Source organism: Vulpes lagopus, chromosome 4 (assembly GCF_018345385.1).
Source record: "Vulpes lagopus strain Blue_001 chromosome 4, ASM1834538v1, whole genome shotgun sequence".
Taxonomy (NCBI): domain Eukaryota; kingdom Metazoa; phylum Chordata; class Mammalia; order Carnivora; family Canidae; genus Vulpes; species Vulpes lagopus.
Genome location: NC_054827.1, coordinates 143370542 through 143388548, shown reverse-complemented (window position 1 = coordinate 143388548; position 18007 = coordinate 143370542). Strand labels below are relative to the sequence as shown.

General features: G+C 35.2%; 1 non-coding gene across 1 annotated transcript; it reads left to right on the top strand.

The window, feature by feature from the left end:
• The first annotated feature begins 16801 nt into the window (after window positions 1-16801).
• Window positions 16802-16949, top strand: LOC121490245. Its single transcript, XR_005987567.1, has one exon. It is a non-coding gene; the product is annotated as a small nucleolar RNA SNORA62/SNORA6 family (small nucleolar RNA).
• The last annotated feature ends 1058 nt before the right edge of the window (window positions 16950-18007 follow it).

Here is an 18007-nt window from a genome sequence, read left to right as displayed (position 1 = left end):
TGATGCTTAACTGACTGAGCCACCCAGGTGCCCCTTATTTCAACATATCCTGAAGACTATTGAAAATCAGAAAGTGGGAGCTGGTATCTGGCCAGATGCTTGGACTTTGTATCTTAAGACTTTGCTTTTTGATTTTGCCTCTGCACTTCAGGCCAAATGTAATAATAAAATCATTTAAATTCTTCAAGTTCCAGTTTCATAGTCTTAAAAACAAGAACAATAATAGTCATGCCGATGACTCACAAAGGATTAATGAGAACAAAATAAGCAATGTATCTAACCAAGAGAGAAAAGTAAAAATCATATTATAAGGTGGTTTCAGATAGTTAGGGTTTTAAATTTTATTTTCAGAGGATAGCACCTTAGCTTATATAGCCCTTTGGATTTTGCAAACAACTTGAGCGTGGGTCATCTTGTTTAATATTCCCAAAACTTTTATATTAAAATAAGTCTCTTATTTTCAAAAATGCTTGGGTTGGAACATCCAAAGATTAAATATGTAGGCAACAAGAGAACTGGGAAAGACCCAAGTTTTTATTCCAAACTTATTGCTCTTTTATGTGTTTCTATTCAGAGCATCTCTGCTTCATAGTGTAGAACTTAATACCACTAGAAATAAAAAGTCACTTAACTATAGTGGTTTTCTTTATTCCTCCAGGGAAAACTTATTGCTCTTTAAGTACACAATTATATAATGTTAATAACCCCAAAGTACTTCTAGCAATTTCCAAAAGAGTTAATTCATTGGCATTTTCATAACTTAAATGCAAAATTGAAATAGCTTAATAATTCAGAATAATATATATCCTACACTCCTCTACTTCTAATAACCCTCTGAATATGCTTTCTCTTTGCAAATTCATGTTCCATTTCATATCCCTCCAAATTCCCTTCTGTAGCTTTGATTTGAATGCTTATAACATGTTTGGTATTATATTATTCCTGATTTTCCAATGTCTCATACTCTTTGAAAAGAAAACATATCTTATTTGTTAATGAGTTAAAAGCAGTGAGGTCTCCCTGGTGTCTTATTTACTTGTAAATAGTCTTTCAGTTTTGCAGGTGGGATAATGTTTACACATAATGAAAAATATAACTAGTATTGAAGGGGCAATCATATGTGTAAAAAGATGTGTTTCATAAATGAACTTAATCCTCATAACAAAACTAAGAGCCAGATATTATTATTATCATTCCCTTTGCACTGATAAGGACACTGAGGCTTAGAAAGTTTAAGGAAGGGGGATGCCTGGGTGGTTCAGAGGTTGAGTGTCTGCCTTTGGCCCAGGTCATGATCTCGGGTTCCTGGGATCAAGTCCCACATCAGGTCCCTCACAGGTCCCCATGTTCAAAATGGTCATGGGCTCAAAATAAGTTTTTAACCCAGGTCATCTAACTCCAAAGTTATTGCTTTTAGCTGCCACGCTACATTATCTCCTATGATGGGAAATTATTACATATTTATCTGATAGAAGAAATATTGCTTCAAATTTAAAGTGCTGAAACCAAAGCTATGCCTGGTCGGTTGGTTTATAGATTTATTTGATATAAAAATTCAATTAAAGACAACAACTGGGAACTAAATGAATAGAGGGAATTTGGATACTGTGTATCAGAATCAATAATGTATACATTGCTGTTTAGGAATTGGCAAAACAAATTTCTAACCTGATGTAATAGAAAAAGTGTTTCAATCATAGCATTGCATTTTGAGATTCTCCAGATTTCCATAGATGTTATTACCTCTAATAAAGAATAAAAATCAACACCTTCTATCCCCTGAAAGAAAAAAATGTTCTCTATTATTATTTGCATTTATTCTTGTTCTGTTTGTAAGGTGCTTATCATCCTTATAAGAAGCAGATGTGCAAAAGTGATTCTGAGTGCCCTTCTTCCCATTATAACACTGTTGTTTCTTCTTGGGTTTTCTTTGCCACTGTTAAAACCTGGCCTCAGAAGTAAGAATTTATTTTATTTCTGGCTGTGAGGTTCTGACAAAGTGCTCAGGTTCCCAAATGGAAAGTATGCCAAACCTGAAAGTTTCAATGAGAGAAGAGTGGAAATCTGTCTATTTTCACCTTGCCTTTTGGGACTTTTGGGGGACCTTTTGGTTCACTTTGGGTTGTTCTGTCTCCCTTTCCTTCAGTACAGGTTGAAGAACAACTCAGAGTCTTTCTCCAGCTCTGGAGCAGACACCCTTCACACAGCAATACCGATGAGTGACCTGGTGGTGAGGGAGAAAGGGAAAGGAACACTTGATGTGTTTCCCACTTGATGGTTAGAATGACCCAGTATTCGTGCCTAGCAGCCCCATTCTGCTTTTCTCTGTGTTCATGGGAAGGTCAAGATTCAGGAAGATCATAGTTCAACCCTACCTTTAATATTGCTTTTTTTACAACACAGGAGAGTCAGGTTTTTTTTTTTTTTTTTTTTAAGATTTTGTTTTTATTTATTCATGAGAGAGAGAGAGAGAGGGGCAGAGACACAGGCAGAGGAAGAAGCAGGCTCCATGCAGGGAGCCCGATGCAGGCCTTGATCCCAGGCCTCCAGGATCACACCCTGGGCTGAAGGCAGGCACTGAACCACTGAGTCACCCAGGGATCCCGAGAGCCAGTTTTAAAAGAGTGTTACAAAACCCACCTTCTTAGCGATTTCTAAAGATAGTTAACTGTTGGGAATGGTCCATGCTTGACAGCACACAGTTGATCATGACAGCCTATGCTGACACCTTCCAATTTCTCGAAAGATGCAATTATGTTAATTTTCTAAGAATAGATTGACCCACCTATCACTCTACATAGCAAAATTACTCTTTCCATAAGAGAAATCATACATATGTATAAAATTTATATATATAAAGCATTTATATATATAAATTTATTCATGTGTTTATGTGTGTACATATATGTGTATATTACGTGTGTATGTGTACTCCATGTATTGAGTGAAAGAGCATAATGGTATACAGATTAAATCTCAACTTTGTCTCACCACTCAGTGGCCATGTAACTTTTGGACAAATGATACCATCAACCTCCATGTCTTTTGAGACAAATTAAATCACACAATTTTGAGTTCGTTAGCAGTGCTACTGTTCTTAATTTCTAAATCAGGAATTACTTACACTTGCATATTATAGGAAAACAGTGCTATCTGTCTTATGTCAGTAATTTGTATCAGGGCATTTGCATTAAATGTGATTATATACTGATTTTCACAATCATAATTTAAGTTTGGAGCTTGATTTTTAATGCTTTTTATTATGGCTTAATACAAAAAGTTAACTCTATGTTGTTTTACCTTTATAATTAGTCAGTTCTGCAATTTGTTCACATGCTAGTCCCTCTTGCAGAATTGTTTCCATTATCAATGAGGCTTTATGGGCAGCTCACAAATCATTATGAGGTTTGGCACAAACTTTTAGGTTAATGAGATAAATCTGATTTCCCTCGGTCTTCTTGTACCTAAAATGTCTTTTCTGAGAGTCATATTTGTGAAAATGATTTGGCTCAGAAAATCTGTTTAAAAACATGAAGGTAACACATCCCTTAGGTGAGCATGATTAGGAATATAGGGATCATGCAATTAAGTTGAATTGAATTAAGTAGAGCAGACTGACTTTCATAATTAATTTAGTTTCATGATTGGTCTATGGGGGGACTATCCCAGATGCAAAAGATGATTGTGGTGAAAGAGCATGAAATACTTCAAGATATAAACCAAACCACAGACAATCCAGGTATCAGAAAGAATGAGTGATTTAGCGAGGGCATAAAATATAGGATCAATATACAAATGTCAGTGGCAAAAAACAAAAACAAAAACAAAAACAAATGTCAGTGGCTTCCTTAGATACCAGCAATGAACAACTGGGATTGGAAATTAAAAAAAAAAAAAAAAAAAAAAAAAAAAAAAAAAAAGATCTAGTAGCGTTTACATTAGCCCCCAAAAGTGAAATATTTAAGCAAAAATGTAAAAGATTTATAGATCCTTACAGGACATACTATGGAAAATTATAGGACTCTGATAAAATAAATCAAATAACTAAATAAATGAAGAGATATTTTGTGTTCATGGATTGGAAGACTCATTATTCCTAATGTGGCAATGCTTCTCAAATTGACCTATAGATTCAATGCAATCCCAAAATCAAAATCAGTTTGTGGATATCAAAGATTATATGAAGAGGCGAAAAGGACTCAGAATAGTCAACACGATATTGAAGAAGAACCAAGCTGTAGGACTGACATCGCTCCAATTCAATATTTAATATAAAGCTACAATAACTAAGGCAGCATGGTGTTGCAAAAGAATAGATATATAGATTAATGGACAGAAGAGAAAGACCAGGGATAGAGTCGACTAATTTTCAAAAAAGGATCAAAGACGATTCAATGGAGAAGGGATAGTCTTTTCAACAAATGGTCATGGAATTACTGGGTATCCACATGAAAAAAATAATTTAGACAAAGATGTTACAATTCTCACAGAAATTAAACCAAAATGAATCATGTTTATTTTTTATTTTTTTGAATCATAGGTTCAAATGTAAAATGTAATTTGTAAGACTTTTACAAAATAACATAGCAGAAAATCTATGTGACCTTGGGTTTGGTGATGACTTTTTAGATACAATACCAAAAGCACAATTTGTGAAGAAGGAAAAATAAGTTGGACATTATCAAAATTAAAGTCTTTGCTACTAAAAGCACTGTTAAGAAAATTAAAAGACAAACCAAAGAGAAAATACTTGCAAAACATATATTTGATAAAGGACTAATATCCCAAATACACCAAGGCATCTTAAAACTAAATAATAAAAAAAGACAGTGCTCTTGAAAAATGGGCAAACTTCTGAACAGAAACCTCCCCAAAGAAGATACACAGATGGTACATAAGCATATAAAAAGATCCTCAACTCCATTTATCAATAGAGACTTGCAAAATAACAATGAGATGCCACTACACAACTACTATAAATGCAAAATCCAGTAAACTGGTAATACCAATGCTGGAAAGGACGTGCAGCAACAGAAGCTCTCACCGCTTGCTGGTGGGAATGCAAAATGGTAGCAATGGTAGCCAGTTTGCAAAATGGTTTGGAAGTTTTGTACAAAGCCAAATGTAGTCTTCCCATATAATCCAGCATTCATATGTTTACGCATTTAGCATTTGAAACCATATGTCCACACAAAATGCTTACAGTACATCAATGTTTATAGAACTTTAATAACTTCCCCAAAGTGGAGGCACTCAAGATGTTTTTCTATAGGTGAGTGGATAAACAAATTGTGATACATTGATGCAATAGACTGTTAGTCAATAATCAAAAACAAAATAGGGGTGGGGTGACGGGATGGCACAGTGGGTTAAACTTTTGGTTTCGGCTCAGGTCTTGAACTCAGGGTTGAGAGATGAAGCCCCATTAGGGTGCCAAGTCTACTTAAGTTTCTCTCTCCCTTTCCCTCTGCCCACCCCCCACGCACTCTCTCTTGAATAAATTAAAAAAGACGGGGAGATGCTTGGGTGGCTCGGTAGTTAAGCATCTGCCTTTGGCTCAGGTTGTGATCCTGGGGTTCTGGGATCGAGTCCCTTATCAAGCTTCCCACAGGGAGCCTGCTTCTCCCTCTGCCTATGTTGCTGTCTCTCTGTGTCTCTCATGAATAAATACATAAAATCTTCAAAAAGAGAGAAAGAGAGAGATCAAGCCATCATAAAACATAAGGAACTTCAAAAGGCATATTGCTAAGTGAAAGAAGCAATCTACCCTAAAAAGGCAACCATAACTATATTATTCCAATTATATGACATTTTGGGAAAGGCAAAATCATAGACAGTAAGAATATCATGAGCCCAAGTTGTTTGAGGAGAAGAGAAGAGGGATGACTGTGTGACATAACAAGAAATTTTTAGGAGAGTGACACTACTCTGTATAAAACAGTAACAAGGGACACATGACAGTACGAATTTGTCAAATCCCACAGAACTTCATATCATAACATTGAACTTTAATATATGCAAATTAAAAAGAAATCACTTAGGAAGTCGGGCATCCCAGGAACGGATGAGACTATTATAAGAGAAGTTAAATGCACTAACAATATACAAAACAACTTTGCTAAAGGGGGTAGGGAATGAAGTGTGACCTAAATAACTTGGGGCATGAACGGAGACTGTGAGATAAAAGGCAAGAGATTGCACATAACCATTGTAGTCTAGTCGATAGAATGATTTCTGAAGGGCATGTGGGGTGACAATTAGCTACTGCTGTATGTGTATATCGGAAATAAACAATTAAGTAAAAGCTTTGGTGGGGGAGGTGACAGATCAAGGAGGGGTCGACCAGAATCATCCATGTGATTGTGGGATAAGGTTGGAGACTTCAGTAAGAACTTATATTTAAGTTAATATAGATACAAATGCAGTAATATTGATAGATAGGAGTATACACATGGGTTAGAATACAAACATATTCTTCTTTGTGCTGCCTTCTCAGATGACCTAAAAAATGACACCCCAGGAGCAAAGAGGATGCCCAGCACCCAGATCTTTTTCTAAGGGCATTCTCCAGTAAAAGGAACCAGGATTCCTCTGAGAAATAGCTGATTCTAGACTCGGGGCAGGTAACATACAAGATCAGCCTGAAGAGTCTTATAGAGTCTGGAACATCTTTGTGGCACCAGAGATAAAGAACTTCTAAATAAGTGACAAAAAGAACAGCAACAAGGACAGGGGGTAAGTCAAAAGGGCACATGAGCCAAGTGAAAGAGCTTTATTGTGACCTGAACTATATCTCCCGTCAATTTATATATCGAAGCCTTAACTCCCAGTGCCTCAAAATGTAACCTTGTTCGGAAATCGGGTTATTGTAGCCGGAGTTAGTTGAGATGAGGTCATATTGGAGCAGGCTGTGCCCCTAATCCAATATGGGTGTTGTCCCAGTAAAAAAGAGGAAATCTAGATAGTCCTAAGGGAGCAAATATATGTTACCTTGAAGAACAGTTAAGTTTGTTGAGTTTTAGTTGGCATCGTGGCCAAACCAAAGAAGATACATTTCTTTTGGCCCAGCATCCAGACTTCCTCAAAAGAGGATTTGATTTGCTCACAAGGAAGACTCCAATTCTGTAGTTTCAACCAAGCCAGGTCCAAGTGGATGCCTTCTTTTTTATCAGCTCCAGCCTCATGCGCTTTCCCCACTTTCACGGATCCTCAGCTGAGTCAGCTGTGGCCAAAAGTGCACATTTTGTTTTGGATAATTAGCAATCTGAAGCCTGGCAATTTTTGCACGGAAGAAAGCATTTGAGTCGCTTTCTTAAGGTTTCTTGAGGATTCAGAGACTCCTCCTCAAGCCCAATCAGCACTGTCCAAGCCAAGGAAGCACAAATAGAGTCATTTTCATGCCTATTCAAAACTCCTTTTTGAGTAAAAATAGTATGGCTCAGTTTGATCACTATCTATGTCAGTTCAACTCAACAAACACATCTTATGGACTCTTGGATGCTAATCAATGCTCTTGGTCCTATGCATGGTTAGAATCCTGCATGGGAGATATCAAGTTTGTAAAAAAAAAAAAATGACTATTACATAAGGCAGCATATGGAAATTGCCTACAAAGAAGTACAGACATACTGAAAATAGGGTGTAAGTTCTCACAGGATCATAGAAATATAAGGTCCTTATATAAATTTACTGGAATTTCTTGGAGTATAAGTTTTTGAGTAAAAAGCCTGAACTCATTTTATTGTGACAAGCCTGCCAGAAATTAATGTTAAATAATTATTTCTTGTGAATCCTAACTCTGGGAAATGAACAGGGGGTAGTGGAAGGAGAAGTGAGTCAGGGAATGGGGTGACTGGGTGATGGGCACTGGGGGGGCACTTGATGGGATGAGCACTGGGTGTTATACTATATGTTGGCAAATCAAACTCCAATAAAAAAATATACAAACAAACAAACAAAAGAAAACCCAAACCAAAACAAAATTACCTCTTGAGAAGGAGTTTACACTTCCAAGGGAATTTAAAGCAGAAATTTTCTCAGAGAAACGCAAAGATTCCTTCTTTTTTCATTGCTTAGGCAGAAGCTTTTTCTAGCAAGTAACGTCCTAGAACACCCCACTTATTCTTGATGGTATTTCCTGTTTTGTTGTTGTTGTTGTTGTTGTTTTATAATTACCTTATCTTTGTTTTTTGGGGGCATCTTAGAAAATTCTAGTGAAAACCTTTTTCTCTTTTTTTTTCCTTTTTAAACCATTTTCCCCCCTTCTTAATGCATGCATTGAAGAACTATGGAAATAGTTCCAGAAAAGTTTCAAAGAATTGAATTCACCTTCTGGGCACTGAGTGACTATGCGACTATGAATATCATAAGATGAAATCCAAAATCATGTGCCAGTCTAGCTATAAATAGGCTCACTTCACATAAAATTGAGAAAGATTTTAGGTATAATCATACATTGGCATAGTGACACAGGGAATGTTTGTATGTTTTGTTTTGGTTTTTTCTTTTTAAAAGTTTTATTTATTCGTGAGAGACACAGAAAGAGAGGCAGAGACACAGGCAGAGGGAGAAGCAGGCTCCCTGTGGCAAACCTGATGCAGGACTGAATCCCGGGACCCCAGGATCATGACCTGAGCCAAAGACAGATGCTCAACCACTGAGCCTCCCAGGAGTCTCACAGGGAATGTTAATGTATTTATTTACTTATATATTTATTCATTCACCAAACCTTTATTAAGCATTTAAAATGTATAAGTATCAAGCTAAGCTTACCAAAGATGAATAAGAAGATACTGTTCTTACATTCAGAATATTCAGTTGAATTAGAAAAATGAAAAAAAAAATCAACCAGTGACTACAATAAAGTGTGATAAATGTTTGCGAGAACTTTGTACACAGGTGATACTATGGAGAGAATGTTTGTGTCCTCACCTAAATTCATATGTTGAATCCTTAGACCCGATGTTATGGTGTTTGGTGGCAGAGGGACTTTGAATGAAAAGTAATTAGGGTATGAGGTTGAGCCCTCATGAGTGGGGTCAGTGACCTTATAAGAGAGACCCCAAGAAAGTCTCTACCCATTCCCCCGTGTGAGGACACAGTGAGAAGATAGCAGTATAAGAACCAGCAAGCCAGGCCTCACCAGACACCAAATCTTCTGGCACCTCAATCTTGGACTTCCCAGCCTCCAGGACTAAATGAGAAGTGAATCGTTGTTTATGAACCACCCCGTATATGATATTCTTGTGATAGCAGCCCACGTGGACTAAAATAGGTTGCTTTAGCAGATGTAGAAGGAGGCTGAGATAGAAGTAGGGAGATTCTCCAGAAAGGAATAATGCTTTAGACTGCGTGTTGAAAGAAAAGTATGAGCTGAGCAGGCTGGAGATAGGGTGTGGGTGGTGAGGCTTTGCCGGCCAAAGGCTCAGTGGTGTAAAACAGCCGGATGGAGAAAACTTGTAAGCAGTATGGACTGGCACTCTGTCAGAGACTTTTCGAGATGAACCGAAATGATTTCCATCACTATCCTGCCTAGTTGCCCATTTCACTGGATTGGAACTGATTATAGGGGTAGTGGAGAGGGCACTGTTGGGGATGCCTCATCCTATTCACCTGAGACTCTTCTACTATTTTGTTGGGTATGGTCAATGTCTGTCCTCTTCCCCTTGGTTTAGGGCTTAGGACTGTAGCCTTCTTCAGAAAGTCTTTGGTGGGCGATTGAAAATACTACCTATGGCAAGGTACAAAGTCCCAACACTTTTACCAAAGGGGGGACAACACTGTTGCAATGGATACTTTCAAACTAGGGGGACCCTAGGGGGATCCAACGTCACCAACCCTAGGAGTCAGCCTAGAGTTAGACCTTCTCCAGCAGTGCTGTTTGCATAGCTTCTTCCTTTTCCAGGTTTATGCCCCTTATAGTTAGATGACTTTTTCCTAAAAGGATTCTTTAATAAATCATTTTCATAAATCCCACCTCTGGCTCTGCTTCTGCAGAACATAGCCAAGGCAAGCGGAGTCTGTTTCATTCATTTTTATGTCAAAGTACCAAGAAGTGGAGACATGTTGCAGGCACTGAAAAATGAGTTGTTATATGAATATATCTGAAAGTTACAATTTGTAGAATGCAAGTATACTTCACAGTTTGAAATCAGATCGTAGTTGATATTTATTAAACATGTAGCATGCTCTAGGCATCTTGTTAAACTTTTTACATGTATAATCTCATATAAGCCTCAAAAGACCCCACAAGGCACATTAAATATTATCTACATGTTACTGATAAAGAAACTGGGGATTAGAGAATTTGAATCTTTTACCCAAGACTGCCCAGTGAGAATGACCTATACAAGTGCATTCAAGTTTTCTGTTTTCTGGTGTATGTGTGGGGCTGGGGATCGGGGGGAGGGGGGGGATATTGGTAGAAATCTGATAATCTGAACTTCATTAATTGACATTTAATTGATTTAGGAAAAAGTTCAAGAGCTTTGAATGTCAAATGTATGAAATATTGGGCAGCCTGGGGTGGCCCAGCGGTTTAGTGCCGCCTTCAGCCCAGGACGTGATCCTGGAGACCCGGAATCGAGTCCCACATCGGGCTCCCTGCATGGAGCCTGCTTCCCCCTCTGCTTGTGTCTCTGCCTCTCTCTCTCTCTCTCTCTGTGTCTTTCATGAATAAATAAATAAAATATTTTTAAAAACGTATGACATATTTATGAAAGCACTAACAAAGTAGCTGAATCCACTATTTGAGTTATTGAAAAGACACTTTGTTAATTTAATCTATTATTAATCTAATTTATTAGAAATAATTAATTTATGCTGTAAGAGTCACGCTAAAAAATAAATTGTCCTCTCCCCACCTCCTCTTCCAAACATGGGATAACAACACATTGTTCATAGGCAATACCCCAAGTGTCATTTTAGTATCTGGATTATATAAGGCATAATTGGATTTACTCTATGCAATTAGAATTGGGATTTTTTGCTGCCGAAGCACTACGTTGCAGTTTTTGCCTGAAAATGAGTGTTAAGCGTTTTGTTTGGTACTTGGAAAATCTACCTTGACAGTGCTTCATAATAGAACCAATTATCAGGTACGCTGTTACACATAGCCTTCCAGACCCCAATTTAAATAGAAAGTAGTGACAATTTCTTTTGTGAAACAGTCTCCATAGCACTTAAAATCAACCATAATGTGAAGACCTACATGCTTATCAAGACAACAACAAGAGACCAAGAACTTGTTACATAAACATGTACTTTGAGGTCAAGATGATTGAATTGTCAACTAAAGAGAATGACAGATATTAACACCCTCTTCCAAAGCCAATTCTTGCTGAATTTCTTTAACAGTTATTAGCACAGTTAAACCTTTACTCGTTTATTTCTCTAAGAGAGAATAACATTAATAAAAGACCAATATGCTTTTATATACTCTTAAACAAAACATATTTTGACATTTTTTTTTTAACATTGACTTATGTGAGCATTCAGACCAATTGTCCATTCACTAGAGAAGCAAATAGAATGCATGACGGGGTATGTTAGCTTAAACATAATAATGTAATTTGCTATGACTTTATCTATATCATGTGGAAGAAACACTTCCCTGAAAATTACTGAACAATTAATTTTTTGTATGATTATATATAAATGTATATTTATATAACTATATATATATATATATATATACACACACACATATCACAAGGGAATGTAGTACTGAGGAATAATTCTCAAATGGATATAAGCAGGCCAGTGTTTAAGAATTATGTGGCCTCTATTCACTGTGATTTTGAATCAATGGATTTGAAATGAGTCAAAAACTATATTTTCATTTTTTTTAACTCTCTAGGTGATTTATGTGCATAGCAATATTTGGAAACCAACAGTTTAGTGCTTAATTAATTTATAAATAATTTCAGTTGTGTTGATAATTACATCTCATACAATCACAGCATCATATATCACATACTCTGACTACTGACATATACAAGTATCAGTGTATCTGAAAGTAATTACAAGAAAACACATACAACATATTCCTCAACTTCAAACTTTAGGAAAGTCTTTCATGTTTTTATTTATATCAGGTTTTGAATATTGATGTTAGTTTTTTTAAAATAGTATCTTATAGCTAAAAACAATTCCAAAGTCTCAACATGCCTCTTCCGTCACCTCAGGACAAAATTATCATCAGCCTTCAGGTGAATTAAGTATTGATGGGAGGAAATCCCTTGCCTACTATAAGATCCTGATTATTTCAGTGAGTTGAAGTGAGGTGTCTAAGGAAAGCAGAAGAAAACACAGTTTATCTTAGTGCAGTGGGCATAAAACCAGCATATGTTTACACCTGGGAGTGCATAAAAATATTCCAGGAGTTTCAAGGAAACAAATAGTGGTGAGGGATTCAATACTCACATTCACCTCTTCTGTATATCCTTTTGCCTACAACTAATCTATGAGTGCCTACATCATTATGCAGATTCGCATTTTCCATCTCCCCTTTAAAAATCACCTTTCTCACACTTCACAAAAGAATGGAAAACCTCTAATCTACTTTTAATTTATTATAGTAGATTGTGTTGGGATGTAAAAATCTCAGAGGCACCACAGGAACAATTCACAATATTGATGTAGGTGTTGAGAAAATGAATGATTCAAATAACTGTGTAACAAATCCTTTTGCAAATCAGTTTTCAATTTCTGATTTGAACAATATTGATGGAGGATCAAATTGATTTGTCAATGGAGAGACTTCATTAAAAATAATTTTTGATGATAGGTCACCATGTAACTTTTGGGTATAATACAGAGGTTTTTCAAACAATTGAATAACATTTTTTTTTTTTTTGGTCTACTTGTTAATGTGGACAAGGTATATCATCAATTAAAAAAAAGACTGCAAGGTCTAGTTAGAAGTAATATTTCTTCACAAATTTCAAAATAAAATGAATCTATGTGTTTGAGTTCCAACTATAGACTAGATTGGGGGTCTGTAACCCTAATATAAGGTTAAATGAGTTAAAGCTCAAAAATTCAGTTATAAGTATTTATTCTGGAATATTAATATCTTTACAATAGCCAGTTTTCCAATCCATTAATATGTTAGATACCTTGATTAATTTAGGGTAATTTAACTCTTTTCAATTATGTGTGTTAGGTTTTAGATTTATTTCTAGCTATTTAGTAAGGTCAGGCGCTATTATAAGAAGTATTATTTTTTAAATTAAGGCAATATTTTAGAGCAATTTAAGGTAAATGGCAAAATTGAACAGAGATTTCCCAAATATCTCTCTGTCCCACACATGAATAGCCTCCCAAATATCAACATCCCCCACTGGAGTGGCATGATTGTTACAAGCGAAGAACTTACATTGACACATCATCACCACCCAAAGTCCGTTATTTATATTACAGTTCACTCTTAGCTATGGCCCATGAATTTTTTAAAAAAATAGATAATGTCATGTATCCATCATTATGGTATCATAAAAAGTATTTCACTGCCCTGAAAATCCTATGGGCTATGCCTATTCATCCCTCTCTCCTCCCAAACACCCTGGCAATCACTGTTCTTTTTACTGCCTTCATGCTTTTGCTTTTTCCAGAATGTCATATACTCAAATCATATAGAAGGTAGCTTTTTCAAGTTGGCTTCTTTCACTTAGTAATGGACGTTTAAGATTCCTCCATGTCTCTGAATGGATTGATAGCTCATTTCTTTTTCATGCGGAATAATATTCCATTGGCCTACCAAGGGATGCCTTGGTTGCTTCTAAGTCTTGGCAATTATAAATGAAGTGGCTATAAACATCTGCATATAGGTTTTCAACTCCTTAGAGTAAATACCAAAGAGCACAATTGTTGAATCATATGTGAGGGTACATTTAGTTTTGTAAGAAATCACGAAACTGTCTCTCCACAGTTTAGTGGGAAGTTGCTATATCAATTTCCATTCTCACCAGCAATGACTGAGTTCCTGTCGCCCACATCCTCACCAGTATTTGGTGTTGTCAGTGTTCTGGATTTTGGCCATTCCAATAAATGTATGGTGTTACCTCATATGAAGCATCTTTCCATATGCTTATCTGCCATCTGTATATCTTTGGTGAGGTGTCTATGAAAGTCTTTGGCTCTTTTTTTTTTTTTTAATACAGTTCTGACTTTTTTACTGTTGACTTTTGTATAACGGCCCTTTATCAGATGCATCTTTTGCAAATATTTTCTCACAGTCCATGGCTTGTCTTCTCATTCTCTTGACATTGTCACTCACAGTGAAAAAGTTTAACATTTTAGTGAAGTCTACTTTATCAACCCTCCCTTTCATGAATTGTGACTTTGGTGTTATACCTAAAAAGGTATCATCGTATTCAAGTTATCTGGATTTTCTTCTATATTACCTACTAAGAGTTATACAGATTTGCATTTTACATTTAAGCATTTTGAGTGAATTTTTGTAAAAGGTGTAAGGTCTGTGTCTAGATTCACTTTTTTTTTGCATGTGGATGCCCACTAGTTCCAGTACTATTATTTGAAAATATATTTAATATTTGTTTTATTTCTTTTGCTCATTTGTCTAAGATCAACAGATCATATTTATGTGGGTCTATTTCTTGTCTCTACTCTGTTCCATTGATATATTTGCCTACTCTTTTATTAATACCACACTAAGTCTTGATTACTTTAGCTTTATAGTAAGTCTTAAAGTCAAGAAGTATGAATCCTCCATCTTTATGTTAGCTTCAGTATTATGTTAGCTGTTCAACATTATGTTAGCTATTCTGGGTCTTTTGCCTCTCCCTCTAAAATTTAGAATCAGAAACAGTTTGTTGATATTTACAAAATAACTTATGGAGATTTTCATTAAGGTTTCACTGAATTTAGAAATAAATTGGAAAAGAACTGACATCTTGATAATATTGTGTCTTCTGGTCCATGAACATGGAGTATCTCTCCATTTACGAAGGTATTTTTTAAAATTATTTAACAGAGTTTTTTGTTTTCCTCATATAGATTTGTTACATGTCTTGTTGGATTTATACTTAAGTATCTCATATTTTTGGTGCAAATTCAAGTGGTATTGTGTTTTTAATTTCAAATTCCACTTATACATTGCTGGCATGTGGGACAGTGATTGACTTTTGTATATTAGCTTTGTATTCTACAAACTTATTATAATTGCATATTAGTTCTAGGAGTTTTCTGGTGATTCTTTCAGATTATTTAAATGGATAATTATAATATTTACTAACAAAGGCAGTTTTTTCCTTCATTCCCAATCTTTATATTTTTATTTCCTTGTCTTGCCTTATTGCAGTAGTTAGAATTTCCAGTAGTTTTGAAAAGGAGTGGTGAGAGGGGTACTTGGTCTTAGTAGAAAACTTTAAATTCATCATTCAGTATGATGATACTTATGGACTATTTGGTAAATATTCTTTATCAAGTTGAGGAAATTCCCTATTTTAGTTTAGTTCAGTAAACTAATCTTAGTTTATTGAAAGTCTTTAATTGTGAATAGATGTTAGATTTTGTTAAAGTTTTTTTCTGCTTCTATAAATATGATCATGTGATTTTTTTGGTAGCCTGTTGGTGTGATGGAATACATTAATTGATTTTTGAATGTTGAAACAGATTTGCATAGCTGTAATAAATTTCCCTTGGTAATATTGTATAATTCTTGTTATATGTTGCTGGATTCAATTTTCTAATATTTTGTTGAGGATTTTTACATCTCTGTTCATGAGAGCTATTGCTCTGTAGTTTTCTTATAATATCATTGATTTTGGTATTAAGGTTATGCTGGCCTCATAGGATGAGGGAAGAAGTATTTTCTCTGGTCCTATTTTCTGAAAGAAATTATAGAGAATTGGCATGAATTTTTTCCTTAAATGAGTGGAAGAATCACCAGTGAAACTATTAGGGTCTGGTGCTTCCTGTTTAGGAATATTATTAATTTTTGATTCAACTTCTTTAATGGATATAGGCTTATTCATATCATCTATCTCTTCTTGTATGGGTTTAGATAAATTATATCTTTTAAGAAATCTGTTCATTTTGTCTGGGCAATCAAATTTGTGGGTGTATAGTTATTCATAGTATTTCTTTACTATTCTTTTAAAGTCCATAGAACCTATAGTAATTTCTGAACCTCCTGAATTTCTGATATTAGTGATTTGTGTCCTCTTTCTTTTTTTCTTACTTAGCCTGGCTAGAGGCTTATAAGTTTTTTCAAACAACCAGTCTTTGGGTTTATTGATTTACTCTATTAATTAACTTTAATTTTATAGATTTTTGCTTCAATATTTATTTGCTTTTGCTTACTTAGAATTTAACTTGCTTTTCTTTTACTAGCTTCCTAAAGTTAAAGTGGATTATTGATTTTAGATCTTTCTTCTTTTTTAATATATACATTAAATGCTATACATTGTCTTTTAAGCACTCCTTTTGAAGCACCCCACAAATTTTGATGTGTTTTTATTTTCATTTTGTTCAATTTTTTAAAAATACGTCAAGATTTTTTTTGTTGACCTATGTATTCTTTAAAAAGATATTGTTTAATCTCCATGTAGGTGAGGATCTTAAATTATATTTGTATTTTTAATTTTATCTATTGTGGTCTGAAAGCAGACATGATATGGTTTCTGTTCTTTTAAATTTGTTGAAGTGTGTTTTATGGCCCAGAATGTGGTTTATCTTGGTAAATGTGCTATGTCATCTTGAGACAGATATGTATTCTGTTGTTGTTAGATGGAGTAGTCTCTAGAAGAATTATAATTATAAAAATTTAGTTACTACTGTAATTGTTAAAACGTGGAGTTGAGGCTGTTAGCTAGGCAATGAACTCATGAGTGTAGGCAGTGTAATACATGACAGGCAAGTCTTTGCTAATACCACAAGGATCTCAGTCCAATGAGTGGAGTTTGATAGTAATTCTTGCTACAAGTTAAAAAGAAAAATGTTAAATTACTAGTTGTTGCTCGTATGTTGACATAACTTTTTTATGTTGTTTTTGAAATAGTAACATTTGAAATTCATTGATTCATACTATTTCTTTTTGTTTTGCAGATACAACTATGTTATCTAAAAATGATGAGTTTTATTTCACTTTCAAAGCTCTTTAAACTTATTTTCTGTAATGTCTTCTTGCACTTACCAGACTTTCCAGTAAAATGTAAAATGTAGTGCTTCCAGTAAATGCTTGAGCAAAAATGAACCACTTACATGTCATGGAGATAAAAAGCTTCTGCACCTCAAAGAAAACAATCAACAAAGCTAAAAGGCAACATTCAGAATGGGAGAAGACATTTGCAAATGCTTTATCTGATAGAGGGTTAGTATCCAAAATCTATAAGGAATCTATCAAACTCGACACCCAGAAAACAAATAATCCAGTGAAAAGATGTACAGAAGCCATGAATAGACACTCTTTCCAAAGAAGACATTCAGATGGCTAACAGACATGAAAAGATGCTCAATATCACTCGTCATCAGGGAAATAAATACAAATCAAAACTACAATGAGATACCACACCTCATACCTGTCAGAATGGCTAAAATTAACAACACAGGTAACAACAAGTATTGGCAAGGAGATGGAGAAAGGGGAACCTTCTTACACTGTTGATTACAATGCAAACTGGTGCAGCCACTCTGGAGAACAGTATAGAGTTTCCTCAAAAAGTTAAAAATAGAACTACCCTATGACCCAGCAACTGCACTACTAGGTTTTTACCAAAATACACAAAATACTGATTTGGAGGGATACATGCACCCCAATGTATATTACAGTATTATCAACAATAGCCAAATTATGGAAAGAGCCCAAATGTCATAGTCTGATGAATGGATAAAGAAGAGGATATATATATATATATAATGGAATATTACTCAGCCATCATAAGGAATGAAATCTTGATATTTGCAACAACATAGATGGAGCTAGAGAGTATTGTGCTAAGCAAAATAAGTCAGAGAAAGACAAAAATGTGTGATTTCACTCATA